This window comes from Carya illinoinensis, chromosome 10 (genome assembly GCF_018687715.1).
Source record: "Carya illinoinensis cultivar Pawnee chromosome 10, C.illinoinensisPawnee_v1, whole genome shotgun sequence".
NCBI classification, from domain to species: Eukaryota; Viridiplantae; Streptophyta; class Magnoliopsida; order Fagales; family Juglandaceae; genus Carya; species Carya illinoinensis.
Genome location: NC_056761.1, coordinates 25,604,000 through 25,613,425, shown reverse-complemented (window position 1 = coordinate 25,613,425; position 9,426 = coordinate 25,604,000).

Sequence of the window (9,426 nt, the reverse complement as noted above, 5' to 3'; positions counted from 1 at the left end):
TTAACCGAATCTAGATTAGGCACGTATGGCACATCTTGGGCATGAGGAAAACCAATGGTATGGCATATGTGGGCTAGAATTGGAAGAATGAAAGAAAAGACGGGTTTCTTCGTTCGAATTCGACCTGTGCTGGAACTGAGTTACAACATTTAAGGCATGGTGTATTTGATGATATTTCCCGTGAGAAAATGGTGCAAACAGCAAAGGCTAGAGTCCGATTAGTTGCAATGCACATAGAGGTGCGGCTAGGTGGCGATTGACGGTGAGTTTGGCATGGTAGTGAGTTTCCTTGTATTGAAATGTTGTGGATCAAGTGTAATCTTCTATTCCGCTCTAGGAATGATGGGAAACAACAGTAAAAAAGTATTAACGTCCATATAAAAAAAGTTAGAAAGAATTAAAAAGGAAATTAATCTTGAAACATGGTTTAGAGATGACTAATCACTTGTAAGTTGCTTAATCACCATAAATCCGATTACAAGCTTAACCAAGGCAAGATAAGGGGAGTATGGCGCATCTTGGGCTTGAGGGAAACCGATGGTATGGCAGAGGTGCATTACAGTTGGATGAATGAGGAAAAGAAGGGTTTGTTTGAGTCAATTCGTGCAATACTAGAACTGATTTTCGACGGCTAAGGTAGAAAGCATTTGCTGAGATTTCCCTTGAGAAAATGGTGTAAACGGCATAGGGTACAGTCCGATTAGTTGCAATGCACGTGGAGGTGCGCCTAGGTGGCGATTGGCGCTGACTTGGGCCTTGGAACGACTTTCCTTGTATTGAAATGTGGTTTATCAAGTTTAATCTTGTAATTGAGTCCAAGAATGATGGCAAACAAAACAATAAGAGCAATAAGGCCCATACGAAAAGAGAGAGAGAGAATTAAAAGGGAAATAGAGATTGAAAGATGGTTTAGACATGAGTAATCGCTTGTAAGTTGATTAATGCCCTTAACATCGGTTCCAAGTTTCACCAAGGCCAAATAAGGGGTGGATGGCCCACATCTAAGGCTACAATTGGAAGAACGATAGAAAAGACAAGTTTCTTCGTGTCAGTTCATCCAATGCAAAAGAACTGAGCTAGACGGTTAAGGTGGGATGCGTTTGACGAGATTTCCCTCGAGAAATAGGTGTAAATGGCATTGGGTATAGTCCGATTCGTTGCAAGGCACAAAGAGCAGCACCTAGGTGGCGATTGGCGGTGACTTTGGCGTTAGAATTACTTCCCTTGTATTGAAATGTCGTGGATCAAGTCTAATCATCTAATTGAGTCCAAGAATGATGGCAAACAAAATAGTAAGAGCAATAAGGCCCATACGAAAAGAGAGAGAGAGAATTAAAAATGAAATTAAGTTCAGAAGATGGTTTAGAGATGAATAATCACTTGTAGTTGAATAATTCCCTTAACTCCAGTCATAAGCTTAACCTAATCTTGATTAGGCGCGTATGGCACGTCTTGGGCTTGAGGGAAACCAATGGTATGGCATATCTGGGCTAGAATTGGAAGAATGAAAGAAAAGACGGGTTTCTTCGTTTGAATTCGACCTGTGCTGGAACTGACTTACAACATTTAAGGCATTGTGTATTTGATGATATTTCCCGTGAGAAAATGGTGCAAACAGCATAGGCTAGAGTCCGATTAGTTGCAATGCACATAGAGGAGCGCCTAGGTGGCGATCGACGGTGACTTTGGCATTGGAGTGAGTTTCCTTGTACTGAAATGTTGTGGATCAAGTGTAATCTTCTATTCCGCTCTAGGAATGATGGGAAACAATAGTAACAAAGTATTAACGTCCATATAAAAAAGGTTAGAAAGAACTAAAAAGGAAATTAATCTTGAAACATGGTTTAGTGATGACAAATCACTTGTAAGTTGCTTAATCACCATAAATCCGATTACAAGCTTAACCAAGGCAAGATAAGGGGAGTATGGCGCATCTTGGGCTGGAGGGAAACTGATGGTATGGCAGGGGTGCGTTACAGTTGGATGAATGAGGAAACGAAGGGTTTGTTTGAGTCAATTCGTGCACTACTAGAACTGATTTTCGACGGCTAACGTAGAAAGCATTTGCTGAGATTTCCCTCGAGAAAATGGTGTAAACGGCATAGGGTAAAGTCCGATTAGTTGCAATGCACGTGGAGGTGCGCCTAGGTGGCGATTGGCGCTGACTTGGGCCTTGGAACGACTTTGCTTGTATTGAAATGTGGTTTATCAAGTCCAATCTTGTAATTGAGTCCAAGAATGATGGCAAACAAAACAATAAGAGCAATAAGGCCCATACGAAAAGAGAGAGAGAGAATTAGAAGGGAAATTGAGCTTGAAACATGGTTTAGACATGAGTAATCGCTTGTAAGTTGATTAATGCCCTTAACACCGGTTCCAAGTTTCACCAAGGCCAAATAAGGGTGTGTGGCCCAAATCTAAGGCTACAATTGGAAGAACGATAGAAAAGACAAGTTTCTTCGTGTCAGTTCATCCAATGCAAAAGAACTGAGCTAGACGGTTAAGGTGGGATGCGTTTGACGAGATTTCCCTCGAGAAATAGGTGTAAACGGCATTGGCTATAGTCCGATTCGTTGCAAGGCACAAAGAGCAGCACCTAGGTGGCGATTGGCGGTGACTTTGGCGTTAGAATTACTTCCCTTGTATTGAAATGTCTTGGATCAAGTCTAATCATCTAATTGAGTCCAAGAATGATGGCAAACAAAATAGTAAGAGCAATAAGGCCCATACGAAAAGAGAGAGAGAGAATTAAAAAGGAAATTAAGTTCAGAAGATGGTTTAGAGATGAATAATCACTTGTAGTTGAATAATTCCCTTAACTCTAGTCATAAGCTTAACCGAATCTAGATTAGGCACGTATGGCACATCTCGGGCTTGTGGGAAACCAATGGTATGGCATATGTGGGCTAGAATTGGAAGAATGAAAGAAAAGACGGGTTTCTTCGTTCGAATTCGACCTGTGCTGGAACTGAGTTACAACATTTAAGGCGTGGTGTATTTGATGATATTTCCCGTGAGAAAATGGTGCAAACAGCATAGGCTACAGTCCGATTAGTTGCAGTGCACATAGAGGTGCGCCTAGGTGGCGATCGACGGTGACTTTGTCATTGGAGTGAGTTTCCTTGTATTGAAATGTTGTGGATCAAGTGTAATCTTCAATTCCGCTCTAGGAATGATGGGAAACAACAGTAAAAAAGTATTAACGTCCATATAAAAAAGGTTAGAAAGAATTAAAAAGGAAATTAATCTTGAAACATGGTTTAGAGATGACTAATCACTTGTAAGTTGCTTAATCACCATAAATCCGATTACAAGCTTAACCAAGGCAAGATAAGGGGAGTATGGCACATCTAGGGCTTGAGGGAAATCGATGGTATGGCAGAGGTGCGTTACAGTTGGATGAATGAGGAAAAGAAGGGTTTGTTTCAGTCAATTCGTGAAATACTAGAACTGATTTTCGACGGCTAAGGTAGAAAGGATTTGCTGAGATTTCCCTTGAGAAAAAGGTGTAAATGGCATAGGGTACAGTCCGATTAGTTGCAATGCACGTGGAGGTGCACCTAGGTGGCGATTGGCGCTGACTTGGGCCTAGCAACGACTTTCCTTGTATTGAAATGTGGTTTATCAAGTCTAATCTTCTAATTGAGTCCAAGAATGATGGCAAACAAAACAATAAGAGCAATAAGGCCCATACCAAAAGAGAGAGAGAGAATTAAAAGGGAAATTGAGCTTGAGACATGGTTTAGACATGAGTAATCGCTTGTAAGTTGATTAATGCCCTTAACACTGGTTCCAAGTTTCACCAAGGCCAAATAAGGGGTGGATGGCCCACATCTAGGGCTACAATTGGAAGAACGATAGAAAAGACAAGTTTCTTCGTGTCAGTTCATCCAATGCTAAAGAACTGAGCTAGACGGTTCAAGTGGGATGCGTTTGATGAGATTTCCCTCGAGAAATTGGTGTAAACGGCTTTGGCCATAGTCCGATTCGTTGCAACGCACAAAGAGGAGCACCTAGGTGGCGATTGGCGGTGACTTTGGCGTTAGAATGACTTCCCTTGTATTGAAATGTGGTGGATCAAGTCTAATCATCTAATTGAGTCCAAGAATGATGGCAAACAAAACAATAAGAGCAATAAGGCCCATGCGAAAAGAGAGAGAGAGCATTAAAAAGGAAATTAAGTTCAGAAGATGGTTTAGAGATGAATAATCACCTGTAGTTGAATAATGCGCTTAACTCCAGTCACAAGCATAACCAAATCTAGATTAGGCGCTTATGGCACATCTTGGGCTTGGGGGAAACCAATGGTATGGCATATGTGGGCTAGAATTGGAAGAATGAAACAAAAGACGGGTTTCTTCGTTTGAATTCGACCTGTGCTGGAACTGAGTTACAACATTTAAGGCGTGGTGTATTTGATGATATTTCCCGTGAGAAAATGGTGCAAACAGCATAGGCTAGAGTCTGATTAGTTGCAATGCACTTAGAGGTGCGCCTAGGTGGCGATCGACGGTGACTTTGTCATTGGAGTGAGTTTCCTTGTATTGAAATGTTGTGGATCAAGTGTAATCTTCTATTCCGCTCTAGCAATGATGGGAAAAATCAGTAAAAAAGTATTAACGTCCATATAAAAAAGGTTAGAGAGAACTAAAAAGGAAATTAATCTTGAAACATGGTTTAGAGATGACTAATCACTTGTAAGTTGCTTAATCACCATAAATCCGATTACAAGCTTAACCAAGGCAAGATAAGGGGAGTATGGCGCATCTTGGGCTTGAGGGAAACCGATGGTATGGCAGAGGTACGTTACAGTTGGATGAATGAGGAAAAGAAGGGTTTGTTTGAGTCAATTCGTGCAATACTAGAACTGATTTTTGACGGCTAAGGTAGAAAGCATTTGCTGAGATTTCCCTTGAGAAAATGATGTAAACGGCATAGGGTACAGTCCGATTAGTTGCAATGCACGTGGAGGTGCACCTAGGTGGCGATTGACGCTGACTTGGGCCTTGGAACGACTTTCCTTGTATTGAAATGTGGTTTATCAACTCTAATCATCTAATTGAGTCCAAGAATGATGGCGAACAAAACAATAAGAGCAATAAGGCCCATACGAAAAGAGAGAGAGAGAGAATTAAAAGGGAAATTGAGCTTGAAACATGGTTTAGACATGAGTAATCGCTTGTAAGTTGATTAATGCCCTTAACACCGGTTCCAAGTTTCACCAAGGCCAAATAAGGGGTGGATGGCCCACATCTAAGGCTACAATTGGAAGAACGATAGAAAAGACAAGATTCTTCGTGTCAGTTCGTCCACTGCAAAAGAACTGAGCTAGACGGTTAAGGTGGGATGCGTTTGACGAGATTGCCCTCGAGAAATAGGTGTAAACGGCATTGGCTATAGTCCGATTCGTTGCAACGCACAAAGAGGAGCACCTAGGTGGCGATTGGCGGTGACTTTGGCGTTAGAATGACTTCCCTTGTATTGAAATGTGGTGGATCAAGTCTAATCATCTAATTGAGTCCAAGAATGATGGCAAACAAAACAATAAGAGCAATAAGGCCCATACGAAAAGAGAGAGAGAGAATTAAAAAGGAAATTAAGTTCAAAAGATGGTTTAGAGATGAGTAATCTCTTGTAGTTGAATAATGCGCTTAACTCCAGTCCCAAGCATAACCAAATCTAGATTAGGCGCATATGGCACATCTTGGGCTTGAGGGAAAGCAATGGTACGGCATATGTGGGCTAGAATTGGAAGAATGAAAGAAAAGACGGGTTTCTTCGTTTGAATTCGACCTGTGCTGGAACTGAGTTACAACATTTAAGGCGTGGTGTATTTGATGATATTTCTCGTGAGAAAATGGTGCAAACAGCATAGGCTAGAGTCCGATTAGTTGCAATGCACATAGAGGTGCGCCTAGGTGGCGATCGACGGTGACTTTGGCATTGGAGTGAGTTTCCTTGTATTGAAATGTTGTGGATCAAGTGTAATCTACTATTCCGCTCTAGGAATGGTGGGAAACAACGGTAAAAAAGTATTAACGTCCATATAAAAAAGGTTAGAAAGAATTAAAAAGGAAATTAATCTTGAAACATGGTTTAGAGATGACTAATCACTTGTAAGTTGCTTAATCACCATAAATCCGATTACAAGCTTAACCAAGGCAAGATAAGGGCAGTATGGTGCATCTTGGGCTTGAGGGAAACCGATGGTATGGCAGAGGTGCGTTACAGTTGGATGAATGAGGAAAAGAAGGGTTTGTTTGAGTCAATTCATGCAATACTAGAACTGATTTTCGACGGCTACGGTAGAAAGCATTTGCTGAGATTTCCCTTGAGAAAATGGTGTAAACGGCATAGGGTACAGTCCGATTAGTTGCAATGCACGTGGAGGTGCCCCTAGGTGGTGATTGGCGCTGACTTGGGCCTTGGAACGACTTTCCTTGTATTGAAATGTGGTTTATCATGTCTAATCTTCTAATTGTGTCCAAGAATGATGGCAAACAAAACAATAAGAGCAATAAGGCCCATACGAAAAGAGAGAGAGAGAATTAAATGGGAAATTGAGCTTGAAACATGGTTTAGACACGAGTAATCGCTTGTAAGTTGATTAATGCCCTTAACACCGGTTCCAAGTTTCACCAAGGCCAAATAACGGGTGGATCGCCCACATCTAAGGCTACAATTGGAAGAACAATAGAAAAGACAAGTTTCTTCGTGTCAGTTTGTCCAATGCAAAAGAACTGAGCTAGACGGTTAAGGTGGGATCCGTTTGATGAGATTTCCCTCGAGAAATAGGTGTAAACGGCGTTGGCTATAGTTCAATTCGTTGCAACGCACAAAGAGGAGCACCTAGGTGGCGATTGGCGGTGACTTTGCCGTTAGAATGACTTCCCTTGTATTGAAATGTCTTGGATCAAGTTTAATCATCTAATTGAGTCCAAGAATGATGGCAAACAAAACAGGAAGAGCAATAAGGCCCATACGAAAAGAGAGAGAGAGAATTAAAAAGGAAATTAAGTTCAAAACATGGTTTAGAGATGAGTAATCTCTTCTAGTTGAATAATGCGCTTAACTCCAGTCCCAAGCATAACCAAATCTAGATTAGGCGCGTATGGCAGATCTTGGGCTTGAGGGAAACCAATGGTATGGCATATGTGGGCTAGAATTGGAAGAATGAAAGAAAAGACGGGTTTCTTCGTTCGAATTCGACCTGTGCTGGAACTGAGTTACAACATTTAAGGCGTGGTGTATTTGATGATATTTCCCGTGAGAAAATGGTGCAAACAGCATAGGCTAGAGTCTGATTAGTTGCAATGCACTTAGAGGTGCGCCTAGGTGGCGATCGACGGTGACTTTGTCATTGGAGTGAGTTTCCTTGTATTGAAATGTTGTGGATCAAGTGTAATCTTCTATTCCGCTCTAGCAATGATGGGAAAAATCAGTAAAAAAGTATTAACGTCCATATAAAAAAGGTTAGAGAGAACTAAAAAGGAAATTAATCTTGAAACATGGTTTAGAGATGACTAATCACTTGTAAGTTGCTTAATCACCATAAATCCGATTACAAGCTTAACCAAGGCAAGATAAGGGGAGTATGGCGCATCTTGGGCTTGAGGGAAACCGATGGTATGGCAGAGGTACGTTACAGTTGGATGAATGAGGAAAAGAAGGGTTTGTTTGAGTCAATTCGTGCAATACTAGAACTGATTTTCGACGGCTAAGGTAGAAAGCATTTGCTGAGATTTCCCTTGAGAAAATGATGTAAACGGCATAGGGTACAGTCCGATTAGTTGCAATGCACGTGGAGGTGCACCTAGGTGGCGATTGACGCTGACTTGGGCCTTGGAACGACTTTCCTTGTATTGAAATGTGGTTTATCAACTCTAATCATCTAATTGAGTCCAAGAATGATGGCAAACAAAACAATAAGAGCAATAAGGCCCATACGAAAAGAGAGAGAGAGAGAATTAAAAGGGAAATTGAGCTTGAAACATGGTTTAGACATGAGTAATCGCTTGTAAGTTGATTAATGCCCTTAACACCGGTTCCAAGTTTCACCAAGGCCAAATAAGGGGTGGATGGCCCACATCTAAGGCTACAATTGGAAGAACGATAGAAAAGACAAGATTCTTCGTGTCAGTTCGTCCACTGCAAAAGAACTGAGCTAGACGGTTAAGGTGGGATGCGTTTGACGAGATTGCCCTCGAGAAATAGGTGTAAACGGCATTGGCTATAGTCCGATTCGTTGCAACGCACAAAGAGGAGCACCTAGGTGGCGATTGGCGGTGACTTTGGCGTTAGAATGACTTCCCTTGTATTGAAATGTGGTGGATCAAGTCTAATCATCTAATTGAGTCCAAGAATGATGGCAAACAAAACAATAAGAGCAATAAGGCCCATACGAAAAGAGAGAGAGAGAATTAAAAAGGAAATTAAGTTCAGAAGATGGTTTAGAGATGAATAATCACTTGTAGTTGAATAATTCCCTTAACTCTAGTCATAAGCTTAACCGAATCTAGATTAGGCACGTATGGCACATCTCGGGCTTGAGGGAAACCAATGGTATGGCATATGTGGGCTAGAATTGGAAGAATGAAAGAAAAGACGGGTTTCTTCGTTCGAATTCGACCTGTGCTGGAACTGAGTTACAACATTTAAGGCGTGGTGTATTTGATGATATTTCCCGTGAGAAAATGGTGCAAACAGCATAGGCTACAGTCTGATTAGTTGCAGTGCACATAGAGGTGCGCCTAGGTGGCGATCGACGGTGACTTTGTCATTGGAGTGAGTTTCCTTGTATTGAAATGTTGTGGATCAAGTGTAATCTTCAATTCCGCTCTAGGAATGATGGGAAACAACAGTAAAAAAGTATTAACGTCCATATAAAAAAGGTTAGAAAGAATTAAAAAGGAAATTAATCTTGAAACATGGTTTAGAGATGACTAATCACTTGTAAGTTGCTTAATCACCATAAATCCGATTACAAGCTTAACCAAGGCAAGATAAGGGGAGTATGGCACATCTAGGGCTTGAGGGAAATCGATGGTATGGCAGAGGTGCGTTACAGTTGGATGAATGAGGAAAAGAAGGGTTTGTTTCAGTCAATTCGTGAAATACTAGAACTGATTTTCGACGGCTAAGGTAGAAAGGATTTGCTGAGATTTCCCTTGAGAAAAAGTTGTAAATGGCATAGGGTACAGTCCGATTAGTTGCAATGCACGTGGAGGTGCACCTAGGTGGCGATTGGCGCTGACTTGGGCCTAGCAACGACTTTCCTTGTATTGAAATGTGGTTTATCAAGTCTAATCTTCTAATTGAGTCCAAGAATGATGGCAAACAAAACAATAAGAGCAATAAGGCCCATACAAAAAGAGAGAGAGAGAATTAAAAGGGAAATTGAGCTTGAGACATGGTTTAGACATGAGT